Genomic DNA, 14,446 nt, shown 5'->3' with positions numbered 1-14,446 from the left:
AATTTATATCTGAATGTAAATGAAATGTTATGGAAGAGACATTTTACATTTTTTGAAATGAAATATAATTTTAATTTAGCTGTTTAGAAAAATCATTAGTTTAGAGGAAGTTATAACTTGAAATTTGTAAAATTGTATGAGAAACAAAAAGAGAATTTTATTTTCTTTGTTCTTCGTTCGAGGAGTGATAGATAAACTGATTTTTAAAAAAATTGTATTAAAAGTAGTCTGGATACTTATATAATTATTTTTAACAGAAAATCCCTTTCAGAAATTAATTTATATCTGAATGTAAATGAAATGTTATGGAAGAGACATTTTACATTTTTTTTAAATGAAATATAATTTTAATTTAGCTGTTTAGAAAAATCATTAGTTTAGAGGAAGTTATAACTTGAAATTTGTAAAATTGTATGAGAAACAAAAAGAGAATTTTATTTTCTTTGTTCTTCGTTCGAGGAGTGATAGATAAACTGATTTTTAAAAAAATTGTATTAAAAGTAGTCTGGATACTTATATAATTATTTTTAACAGAAAATCCGTTTCAGAAATTAATTTATATCTGAATGTAAATGAAATGTTATGGAAGAGACATTTTACATTTTTTTTAAATGAAATATAATTTTAATTTAGCTGTTTAGAAAAATCATTAGTTTAGAGGAAGTTATAACTTGAAATTTGTAAAATTGTATGAGAAACAAAAAGAAAATTTTTTTTTCTTTGTTCTTCGTTTGAGGAGTGATAGATAAACTAATTTTTAAAAAAATTATATTAAAAGTAGTCTGGATACTTATATAATTATTTTTGATAGAAAATCCGTTTCAGAAATTAATTTATATCTGAATGTAAATGAAATGTTATGGAAGAGACATTTTACATTTTTTTAAATGAAATATAATTTTAATTTAGCTGTTTAGAAAAATCATTAGTTTAGAGGAAGTTATAACTTGAAATTTGTAAAATTGTATGAGAAACAAAAAGAGAATTTTATTTTCTTTGTTCTTCGTTCGAGGAGTGATAGATAAACTGATTTTTAAAAAAATTGTTCATTGTATTAAGAGTAGTCTGGATACTTATATAATTATTTTTGGTAGAAAATAAATCCGTTTCAGAAATTAATTTATATCTGAATGTAAATGAAATGTTATGGAAGAGACATTTTACATTTTTTTAAATGAAATATAATTTTAATTTAGCTGTAGAAAAATCATTAGTTTAGAGGAAGTTATAACTTGAAATTTGTAAAATTGTATGAGAAACAAAAAAAGAATTTTATTAATTAATATTATATCTGTAACAGAAGAATAGATTATAAAATTAATTTGAGAAACTGGATTTTTTTCAAAATTTTCAGATAATTACCAAAATATATAGAGCGTTGATATATTGAATAATGTTTGAAGATGTTAAATTAAATATTTATTTATTAAATTATCGTTTAATTTTACACCAGACGAAGCGAAACGAAGATATAACTATTTCATTCTATTTTGTCTCGTCTCATTTAATTAAATTACTCGTATCTCGATAGCATCAAATAAGCTCGAACTGACCGATTTCCATGTACCAATTTTATCCTCAGATATTACCCAGAATCCATTCCTAGATTCCACAAATATATCAACATTTAAATTACAGTATGAACTATTTGATTGCAAAATAAAACAAAATTTACAGCGATAAGATTAAATCTATCAGTGGCATAATTAAATGCATAAATAATTAAATAGATATCGCCGTTAAATTTTAATCGTTTGTCTCTTGATTTCCGTTAGGAGGATTGAGAGGATAATAAACGCTCATCCATCTCGCCATCTCTCTATCTCGATTCAATTTATCCTCAACTTTAATAAAATTCATTGGCAGAAATCGAGCAAAGTGTGCACGAATTTATGAAATTTATATACGTTTGATTACAATGTTTCGCAGTTCAGAGTCTAGTTCTCGTTCTAGGGCAAAGTGGCGCCAACAGGAAAAAGACGCGACACACTGTAAACTGCTTTAAACGGCTGTCCAGATCCGCGTACCAGATTATTCCGAGAAATTTAATTAAATCCTTCGCTGTGTAACAACGTGAGAGAATGACTGGGCCGACAATAGGCCTAGAACGCAACGCGGCAATTGCACCTCGGGGTTCCCGAAGCGTATCCGTCGGGACAGAGAAGAATAATGGTTTGGCCAGGAAAACTCTTTCTAAATCTGTACCCAGCCATCGACCCTGTTCGAAATCTGCGAAACCTTCTTGTCCAAACCAACGTGTATCAGCATACCGCGTGTCTATTTCGGTAATTATCTTTTTTAAATCGCGCGGGCGTCCGCCATCATTTTCCGCCATATTGAATTATCGTTTATCGCTCGCGTCCCGTGGAAATGTTGAATTTAATTCGTTTTTTTTTTTCTTTTTGATAATCTTATCGCTTTAAAAAGTACAGAATTTTTACAATTTCTAGGATCGAAAGAAATGTGACGATAAACATAAAATTTTTGTTATTATAAATAGGTAATGCGAATTAATTGAAAGGTATTGTAAGTTGTTGTAATAGAGATTTGTACATATCATTACATTTGAAAATTTCATTGAACGATATAAAATATAATATTTGAAATTAATTAATAAATATAGTAGGATTTTGTTTGTTTATATATATATACAAAATAAAATTAAGAAAAGAAAAGATACTGGATACTTTTAAATTTAGACAGATTATTCTGATTATTTTATGAATTAAAAAATTTTGAGGTATTTTTTTGTAAGAAAATACACCAAGCGTGGACTATTAAAAGGCACGAAATGTGAATGTTTAAGAGAATAGTTTGAAATAAAATCTATTTTAAAAGTTGCATATTTTCGTTTCTTTCCACAATTTTTAAACCGTTTTTAAAAAGTTTCATTGAAGAAATATATTTTAGAAGACTAAGAAATCTTTTCAGAAAGTATAAACTGCGACTCGATTATCGAAAAAAACTCACGAGTGCAAGGAAGGCAATCGCAAATGGCTTAACACATTACATAATTTAGCCAAAAAAAAAAAAAGAAAAAAAAAATGCGTGAAAAATCACCGAGCATTAAGCTCGAGAAAAATGATAAATAATTACCTTGTAAATGATGCAGGTACTTACAAATATATTAAAATACACGAATACGTTTGAAAGTATTTTTTTTGACATATAATAAATAGATAGATAATGTCAAGAGTGATTATGCATCCGATAAAAATTTTCACTGTTTCAAAAACTAACTCTATTGCACCATCAATCCGTTCGTGAAAAATAAAAGTGGAGAGTTTTTAAATCTCTTTTTAAACCTCCTTCACACAACAATATAAATACTACCACGTTTATATTATACATCTTTGGAGGAAAAATTCTAAAAGTCATAATAAACACATAAAATTATACATCACAAACAATTTAATTTTTTAAATACAAAATACAAAATGGAAATGAGATAGTTTTATCTCCATCTCAAACTTTACTTCCTCTTAACTTGATAAATAAACGTATCGATTTTTTTTTCTATCTCTTTCGAATCGATTCTCCAAAGTTATTCCACGAACATATCAACACCTATGTGACACGATCGATAAAAAAGGGCAAAGGAAATATCGACCAAATTACATCAATTTGTTTAGAGGCATTCTAATTGGGGATCGTTTGAACGACATTAACCTTTTTTCTGGCGAGTGAACGAAGTGTCTGCCGTAGTAGAGTTTTCGCTGAGAATAGCAGAACTAGGTCGTAACCCAGTTGAAAGAAACGCGCGGCCAGTTTCAATCGGTGAACGCGCTTACCGTTTGTTTTCCCCTAAATAACTGTCATTTGTTTTCCCTGTTCAACAGGATCAACCTTTCCCTCCAATTAAACCGCTATCTATCGTTTTGCATGCAAACAACCGGCAAACTGTTAATCGGCAAACCGGGCGCGCGCGTTTCGTAGATTGGCGTGAAACTGTTCGACGAGAAATTACACACATTTCTTCTCAACGGTTACTAGGAAATTACTAGGAAAACGTCTGACTGTCAATCTGTTTGTTATTAATTTTCTTGTTTACCGGATATCTCCTTTTATCGATAGATATATATATATATATATATGCCAATGACTTTTCTTTTTTATCGATTAATAAATTAAAGATGGCGCATCGCGTTAGAGATAAATCAGTAGGTAAAAGAAAATTTTTTCCAATCTTTTACAAAGTATCATGAATATCGAGTGATGGATAATTATATTTTAAAATTAAATGAGAGAATTTTTCATACGGATTAATATTGTTTGTCATGTAACGTATTTTCAAATTCTTTGACAATATATATATATAAATGAATATTCTTAAATAATAATTCTCTCACAATAAATTTCTATTGTCTCTAAATGAGAACTAAGGATTAAGATGAATAATCATTTTTTCAAAATAAAATCTTTTCAGACGAATTATATTTCAATGATATTTGAGTATCCTAATTTCAGAATATTATTTCCTTAAAACTTTTGCTAATTCCATTTTATTCGATGTGTGATAATTATAAAACACAATATTATTAAACTTTTGCCAAAGGATCCACGATTTAATAAGAAAACACGTTTTACCGAAACTGACGTCTAACAACATTGGAACTCTTTTTTATCGACGAAGCAAAAACAGGAAACTTCGATTCAACTCTCTCGCTTCAAATCCTCTGGAAAACTAAGTCTAAACTGGAAGGCGAACGCGACGGCGGGCACAGCAGAGGCGATCTCGACCCGAATTTCCAATCTAATTGGGCGAAACGAGGCGAGCGAAGATTACAATAGGGCGAGGATGATTCGTCCCATTTCCGTTTCGCGGCGAATCAAACCGTCCGCGTCCCCTTCCCTTCATCTTTCTCTCCCCCCACGCCCTCTTTTCTCCCTTACGCCCACCGCGTACAGCGCGTTTCCTGCCTTTCGTCGCGACTTGTTGCATTTCGACGGCACTCGAAATCCTTTTGCCTTCTTCTCCCGTTACAAGGATAACAGAACTCCTCGGCTAATTGGAACTAACCCGCATTTCCTTCCTCGCGCAATAAGATTGCTTCACGGCTGGCTGGCCGCTTCGTTGGAGCCGTTTAAACGAGCCGTTTAATTTTCGAACGATTTTACAAATGTGGTAATTTCTTTAATTCTTGTGGATCGTCTATTATTTAATGGAAAGATTTTTGAAACAATTGTTGAACGCTTGTGCAGGATGTTGATACATTCGTGAAATATTTTGGGAGAGGTTGTTTGGTAAATTATAAATAGGGTTGCGGATGTTTATTGAAAATTGTATTAAAATAATGTAATATGGGAGAAATTCTTATAATGTAAAAAAAAGTGGAAAGTAGATTTAAGTTCCATATCTAATTTTATAAATCAAAATTCCAATTTGCATAAACATCCGCAGTCTAAGCAATTTAAATTTATCTATTAGAATGGAATAAATGATAGAGTAAAATGTTCTATCTTTCATTTTGTCTCCATTTCACTTGATTTAATGTAAATTTAAATTATTTAACGAATAAACCTCAATCAACGTTTGCGCTTAAGCGGTGACATTATTGAAATGGTAATAAAAAACGAGTCATAGATTTCTTTTTGTAAATTTCTCTTTCATGTAAATAATTCCCCTTAGGAGATCGTGATCATTATTATTCCGAACATTTTGTTCAATTTTATAATCGCATAAATATATGTTAATTTGGATCTTTGTTTTGATAAATAATTGTTTTGATAAAATTAATAGAATTATTTTTTCAGATAGAATTTATTTTTTCACTTGTCCCCATTTACGAAATATACGAAATATAACTGCAACAAATTATTGTCTGAAGAAAAAGAAAGATGAACGCAACAAATTGTATCTACTTAAAGAAGAGAAAGAAAAATGAAAAACTCTCTCTGTCTCTCTAATAATAAAGGTGCTCGTTGCCACTTACGCAATACTCCATTTATTTTTCTTGAGAAGCCTCGTTTAACAAGTGGATAAATATACACTACAAGTTTATTACGAGCAACGAAAAAAAAAAAAAAAAAAAAAAAAAAGGAATAAACGAAACAAATCGATGAGAGTATATTAGACGTTGCACCTGTTCCTCAATACGAAGGCAACATGGTGCACAGTATTCGATTCTTGGCACGATTTCAACTCGATCTTTCTATCTTTTTTATACTTGCGTGAAAACGCCAGAATTGTTTCGCAACAGAGATAGAAAATATATCTTGTTCGTACAATCTCATGGATAAAATTTTTTAATAATAATCGCTTCTTTCTTTCTAACATTGTATAAAAATTAAAAATTGGATAGATAATAATTTATTATATATTTTAAATTATTCTCACTTTTCTTTATTATAATCAACCAGAAAATTTTAATAATCAATTATTCAAAAGAATAATTTTCTTAAAAAAAAAAGAAAAAAATTTTACTTATTTGAGTAATATATATTTATCTTATTTAAAAATATTCGATAAAAAATTTGTAGGAAACTGTTATAAACAAAACTGATAGTTTAGCTCAGGAAATTATATCTCAGTAGAAGATTCCCCTAACCGTTGGATTGAGAAAAAAAAAATCAAGTTCGCGGTTTTTAATGGGTGGTTATACACTTGTCAGAAAGGCATTTACGAGGAAATTCAGTGGAAGGGGAGGTAAAGTGTTACGTAACGTCTGTTCTCCATTTGCTAGCCGTTTCACGAGTGCGCGATATCTCTGTCTCTCTCTCTCTCTCTCTCTGTCTCTCCACCGATGACCGCCTTTTCCGTCTTTTTACTCGGCCGGAAAGGACGATGGAATCGGCGCCGTTTATTAATATCTGTAAGGTTCAACGTCATCCTCGTATCATCGAGCTCGTGTGACGTTTGTGCTGTAACGCATATAGCCCGCGGTGAATGATGTAAGAAGAAAACGTTGCCGCTTACGTACGAGATCGGAGTACGATTTGGCTCTAAATACGTGGCGAGAACAAGAAGAAAAGAACGGGAAAAAGGAGGAGTCGAAATGTGCGCGGCAAAGCGAGAGAAAAAGACAGAAAAGATGCGCGCGGTTCGGTTGAAGAAACGCGAGAAAGAAGAGGTCTCTGCATTTATCGTTTGGCGTTCCGTATTTATACCCAGTTAACCAACTGTGCTGGAACCGAGCCAACTTTTTTTCATTTCACCTCCCTTCGACTTGTCTAGCTGATGGAGAATCCTTCGAAGAATAAGGTCTCGGTTAGAAATATTTGTCGTTGTGGTAAATTGTTATGATTATATATGAGGTATATGTTGTGGTCAGATTGTTCCAAACGAAGTGACCGAATTCTTAACAACTTAATAATTATCAATCATCGTGCTTCTGAATATTTAGGAAATAGATAATAAAGTTATAATGATAATTAATTGAAAAAAAAAATTGTAGAGCGAAAGTATCTAATATCAGAGAAAATTCTGTCAGAAAAAAATAAAATATTTTTGCATTTAATTGATCTCAAAATAAATTATTCGTACTTTAATTAAGATTCAAAAATAAATAATGGAAAAATTGATAAAAAATATCTAATGTAATCTATTATTCTAAAATAATTTTTACACATATCTTCATTATTCATTATTATATTTTAAAATTTATATTATGAAAATACTACTATAGATAACATTTAAATATTTACATTATGAATATTAAGAAATATATTTCATCTTATAAATATTATAAGATTTTAAAATATTTTATTTTTTAAGAAAGTTTGGAGTTTACATGCTGGACAACAACAAGTTTATTTTTTGAATTTGCATAAATTTTATACCCTTGAAAAATTAATTATTGAAACGGCATACATAAAAGCATCTATATTGACAATTAATTTGCTCAAACACATTATTAAGAAATTTTTAATAGATATAGAAGAAGCATTCACAGAATTTATAGATTTACTTTTTCGAATGTAAAATTTTTCTCATTTATTTATTAATTATATAACACTAATTTCACCATTTTCTATGCACGCTTGAATATTAATTTTTAAACTTTTACACACGTACTCTTTAATGAAACACACGAATTAAAAATTACAATAATACAAAGATTATAAATTCTCTGACGATATATAAGAAGAAAGAAAGAAAGAAATATAATTTGTCCGCTAAAATACCGTTTTTCAAATATAAACGAAAACGACGTCAATTAATTTGAATTTGTGCTTTCTTTCCCGCGATTTAAATTGGACAGCATTCAAAGATATTGAGAAAATTAAGAAAGAGTAAAAATATCTCCGAGGGAAAGTTACTAATACTATAATTTATTGGTTACAAGTGTTAACGCAGATGTGTTAATCGATAAATTTATAATATAGATAAATAATAAAATATTTATCGATATATAAGATTTTCAAACTATAGGATATAAAATTATTCAAATTGAAATAAAAATACTGTACAGTAATTTACTGCATAATAAAATATCTCGACAATTTGTGAGAGACACACTTAATGAATATTATAGATAAGCATTATTATTTTAAATATTATAATACTAAATATTATGCAACGTGTAATTTAATAGCGATTATTATTGAATTGCTTCGTTTATACAACGATAAATAAATACTTTAAACTTTTCTAATTTATCAATTTAATAATATCAACGAATCGACAACTTAAAACTTTACTTTTCGTTTTTTATTTTCTTTATTTTCAAATTTAACAATTTATAACTAATTTTTAAAATAACAATAATATTTAAAACTTTAAAATATTGACAATATATTAATCGTCACGTATATATTAGATAAAATAAAAAATATTGGAATGAAACATTGGAAAGAATTCTTCTCCACGAATTTTCGAAAGGAAAGTATATATATAAAATTAATAATATAAATAAATAAAAATATATAAAATTAATATAAAATAAATATATAAAATATATATAAAATTTTTCTATTTCTAAAAAACAAAATTTCTGTCACAATTTATTTCAATTCTACGATCGATACTCGCTCAAGAATAATTAAATACGAATAATTGCACATTTTTTAAAAAAAAAAAAAAAGGTTTAAAACACTCTCATGGTCGGTTAAAAATAATTGAACGCGCGAAAAAAAAACGTCCGCCTTGCGAATTTACGTTCCACGGAAATTGGGATGTAACCGCGAAGGGAGAGGCCGCGGTATCTTTCGAAAGCTAGAAGCTCGTAGATATATTTGCCGACGGAGTCACGGAGCGCAAAAGCGTCCGGGACACGGAGACGAGAATAGTAACTGGTAGGCGAAGTTGACACGATAGAAATCGCGTCAAAGCCTAGGGAGAACTAGGGAGGGCTTTACTTCCGTGCTCCACACTTTCATCGCGCACGATCGCCGATTGAAACAAGCAGAATCATCGCGCGATGATACACGGCTTGTCCGTGAAGAAGAACGGCGAGACAAAACTGTTGAATAAAAGAACGAGGAAGACAGAGAAAGTTCGATGCAATCCATTATGTTTACTTTCACGACTCGGAATCACCTTCATCACTCTCCTTAATTTTTCTTCTAAATGAAACTGCTTCCAGGAAAGATTTTATTAATACTTACACGATTACACTCGTATACAGATGTGAAAAGAAAAAAATATTTATTATTATCGATGAATTTATATTCAATAATTTTTCAAGTTTTATTCGTATTCGTGCCAATTTTGAACGGATATTCGTTCGATCTTAATATTATCGCTTTATTTGTTGCTGATGAACGTTTTTTGAAATGAATTTCTAGTTCTATTTATTGGAAATTTTATCAATAATTTTGAATATTCTTTCTTTTTTTTGGATCGATTGCTATTATTTTCATACGAATTAAACAATAGATTTCTCTTATTAAGGAAAGGTGTTGACAAGAAAAGAAAGTTTAATTTTACGTCAAAATAAATTAACCCCGATTCGATACAAATGAATCATTTATTTTGTAAATATAAAATAAAATTCTATTACTCTACTTTTTTTTATTTATTAGAATAACTAGTTTTCAATCTATCACTATCTTTTCCTCTCCAAGTTATTCATATATGAAGAGTATTTTCTACAAATTATCGAATGAATATATAATTTTAAATCTTTGTAACAATTAATTATTTATGATAAAATTTGAAATACGACTATAAATAAATTACTTTTTATCTTGAATTTTATTTCAATCTTTAACAATTTCTTTGAATGTTTACTCTGTTGTTCAACAGCACATTATTTCCACGTTTTCAAGGTATATAATCAGAAAAAAAAAAGCGTGGAAATACAAGTACAACTGGAAAATAGGTGGAAGATTTTGATATCATCTATAATACTTTCAGTTTATTTTCCATAAAATCCTTCATCTTGATACAATGATACAAATCTGAAAGAATTACAAGATTGGATCGGTATTTTAGATGGCAAAACACTATGTGAGAAATATCTTTTATTCCAGTAATCTTGAACGAAAAATGGAAACGACATTCGACTATAAATATTCAAACGATGACTCACGTGCAACAAATGTAGAACAAAATTAGACTTGAAATAAAATACAACGAAATATCTGATAAATTTCATTAAATTTCTTATTTTTCTTTGTAAAATTATTATACAATCTTGTGCGTTTTTTTTTTTATACAACTAATTGGAAAACAAATTCAGATTAAAAATTAATAACTTTAAAATATAAATGTTTATTATCGAGAAAAAGAATCGTTTTTAAATTCCAGAAAATATAATTTAAAAATATATAAATTTATCCTCTGATCAATTAATTATTTGAATAAACAAAAATCGACAAATTCTATAAACAATTATAACATCAATAATATATATAATTTTGTACGTTATCATCATTTAAAAAAAAATCATGGTCTACAATTGTTATCCAAGAAAGAAGAGAATATGTTGATATAATAGAAACATAAAAATCTAACAAATAAAAAGATATCACGGATTTATCCTCAAAAAATTTGAAAACAACACACGTGTTTTATTAATATAATACTGGACTTTGAAAAGATTCAATCTAAAAAAAAAATATATATTATCCAATAATAAATAATCTCACTTACATCCTTTTAATTTTTAATTAAGGAATAATTATCAAACAATAATTCATATAATAAAATTCATATAAAAGAAGGAAACAATCAAGCTCACGAATTTCACCAATTTACCCAAGTGATCGTACGACACTTTCATTTCTAAGCGATCACAGATCACAGAGGAATACTTTCGGTTTCTGACTGGCAAATGCGAACGTAAATTCCGATATAAATACACGATAGCCGCAGCCCGATATACACGCTGCAGTTATTACACGATACGAAGAAAAGGCAAAAGAGATCTTTTGCTGGTTCTTCTTAATGGTTTTTAGTTTCTCTGGTGCATAGAAACACTCGGCTTTCCTCGCCTCGAGTGATTTGGGGAATTTTTTCACGTTCCTGCGGATCTTTACAATCGATTCGGTTTACGTATAAGTCGCTCGATAAGAATCAACGTTTTAAACGAGGCGAATTTTCTTGGATTTTATACGTAACTCATCATGGACGATATTTTAATCAAATGCTTGGGTAATTTGAAGTTATTAAAATTCATACGTAAAAAGATAGAAGGAGAAGCTGACGGGACTCGAGCTCGAAGAGCAAGTCAAAAGTCTTGGAAGGGTTTCACGCAGAATACCTTGAAGAGCTACTTTAGAACGATTTGACAGCTCGTTATCTAAAAGCGGAAGATAACACATTTTCAAACCAGACATTTCATCAAATCTTTTTTTTCTTCTCTTTTAAGATTCAGAATAGAATCCTCGACAATCTTTGTCTACGAAATTTTTGTAACGCGAAATCTTAAGGAAGATTAAAATTATTATAAATTTTTAATCGATAATTAATTGTTTAAATTTTTTTAGGTCATGTCAATGTCATGCCTGACAACTCTCGTTTCAAGAAAGTATGTCAAATTCAGCCTCGAATTAATAATTAACTTTCCTTTTGCAAAAATTGACTGCGCCTATATATGTAACTTCTTTTATTCGTGAATTAAAAAAGAATTTTTTTTTTAAATAAGGATTAGCAATGAAATTACTAATTTTCTTTTATACTATCCTTTAAATTGGATTTACATCAGCCAAGTTACACAATTCCAATCCAAGTTTATTTTATCCAATTGAAATTTAATTTACATTGTAAATTCTAAACGACTCGAGTTTGATCTATTTATCTTGATCGATCGAAAAGTTGCTTAATGCGAATAGTTTAAAAGGAATAATGTTACGTTTATTCAACATTGCAATATCAAATATAGAATATATCAGAATATATCAGAATATCAAATATAGAAAAATTGGATATATATTTAAAGATTGAATATTAAACTTTGAACGATTGACAAAAATAATTCCCTTTTCTTTCCATAATTTATTGTATCGATTAACAATTCATCATTAATTCGATTAGAAAATTTCATTCCATATGTTAAAAAAATTAATCAAAAAAATTCACCATTCCTTTAATCAATAGAGAATATATTATATATATATTATATATCAGAAAATTCATCTAGTATCATAGATTTTTAAATGTAAGCTTTCAATTGGATATTCGATTTTATTTATTTTCTTCAATTTGAAACTATTCGTTCGTTTGGACGAGAGTGGTGGTAACTCTAGCATAGCAATACCTTAGACCGGTTCTACCAGATAAGTCTGTATAACCACCATCAAGAAAGCAACTTGGAAACACCTACGAATTAAATGATCTTACGGTATATTGCACAGGCTATCGTGTTTTCCTTCACTGAAAATCAAAATAGAAGAGAACAGCTCTCTCTTGTATTTTGAGAGAATGATATCTTTGATTCCTTTTCTATTCTATGTGATGGCTCATTTTTTTGAAACGATTTTGAAACGAAATTAGAAACGTTGTTATTATTTTATTACAAATTTTAACCCAATATAATGTTAATGGATAGATTGCAGGTTTTTATAAAAAATATATATTATTTATATTTTATATATCTTAATAAATAAATATGTTTTTTTCGTATGATAGTCAAATAATATAAAGAATCATATTTTGAGTATAAAAATATACGTCTTTAAATAATAAAGACGAAAAAAAAAATTATTATTGAACTACGGATGTTTAACGTAAATCGAGATCTTCTTGATTATGAAAATGGAACTTAAATAAAGATATGTTTCACCATTGAAATACGATAACATATACTTTACTTTGAATGTTTCGTATATCACATGTGCATTGTATATATTTTTGCCCATTTAAATTTTCCATAAGTGTATGAAAATAATCTAATTATTATTTTTCGTAATATAAAATAATCACTTTCAGTCTACAAATTAATATTTTTAGATAAATGATGTTAATTTATCACTGAAAAAAATATTATTATAATAATAAAATACTTAAGACATATGTCTATTTTAAATAATTTTCTACATATTAATTATATATTTAAACATATTTTATATAAAAATTAATAATTTATTTATTGTTGTTAAGTTATTGTAATTAATTTCAAAAATATTTTTAAGATGCGATATGAATTATTGAATTTCAAAATAATTAATCGTAGTTTAATATAAAACTTGTACCGATAAACTTTCTTCAAATTTCAAATATAAAATATATATTTGTAAAATTTAAATAAACAATAATTATTACTATAATTATTACTATATTAATTGTTCGAATATATTTATAATTATCTTGATCATGATTGATACAAATTCGAAAATCGAAAAGTATGGTTTGGATAACATATTCTAATATTCGTTAAATTTAGTAAAAATGTCATATATTATATTACGTAGTCAACTATTATGTAGGTAATATAAACGAAATGATGTGTCATTTTTTTTTTCTCTTCAAAAATAAAGTATACATGCAATCTTGTTAAGCGCCTATTACATAATATAAAACATGAAAAAAAAATCAAATTGCAGTAAATATATATGTAAAGAAATTTAATACAAACGCATACACATATGTTCATATATATAATGAAGTATATATCATATCATAATCACATTAAATTATATGTCAATCAATTTTGTATAATTTTATGATTTGCATTGTAATTTACCATTAATATCCTAATAAATTGTTGCATTGATATAAAAAATAATTAAAACAAAATTCTCTTCGAAAGTTTAAAATGAAAATTTTTAAAGAAATTAAAATATTTTTTTGAGAAAATTACAATTTATTTAAAGAAATTGTATAAAAAAATTTTAAAGAAATTAATAAATAGAAATCAAATATTTGACAGATAGTGAAAAATTCATACCACGTGATAAACTAGGGTTCACAATTATTTAGGGATATGCTAGTAATTAATGTTGAAAATACTCTAATATATGCATTACTACACTGAACCAGGCCCAAGAGTTGCATAATTGTCATTTTAAACGAAACTCTGCTACACAAGTGATACATGTTTACCGCTTATATAAGTCATCTTTA

General features: G+C 27.9%; 1 protein-coding gene across 4 annotated transcripts in view; it reads right to left on the bottom strand.

Annotated features, from left to right (window-relative positions):
- The window catches only part of LOC409851 (amphiphysin), a 62,922-nt gene that overhangs the window by 47,919 nt on the left and 557 nt on the right, over nt 1-14,446 (bottom strand). The window lies entirely within an intron of this gene.

This window comes from Apis mellifera, linkage group LG7, assembly GCF_003254395.2.
Source record: "Apis mellifera strain DH4 linkage group LG7, Amel_HAv3.1, whole genome shotgun sequence".
In the NCBI taxonomy this organism is placed as follows: Eukaryota; Metazoa; Arthropoda; class Insecta; order Hymenoptera; family Apidae; genus Apis; species Apis mellifera.
Note: the sequence above shows the minus strand (reverse complement) of the source record. Positions and strands in the feature narration are given on the sequence as shown.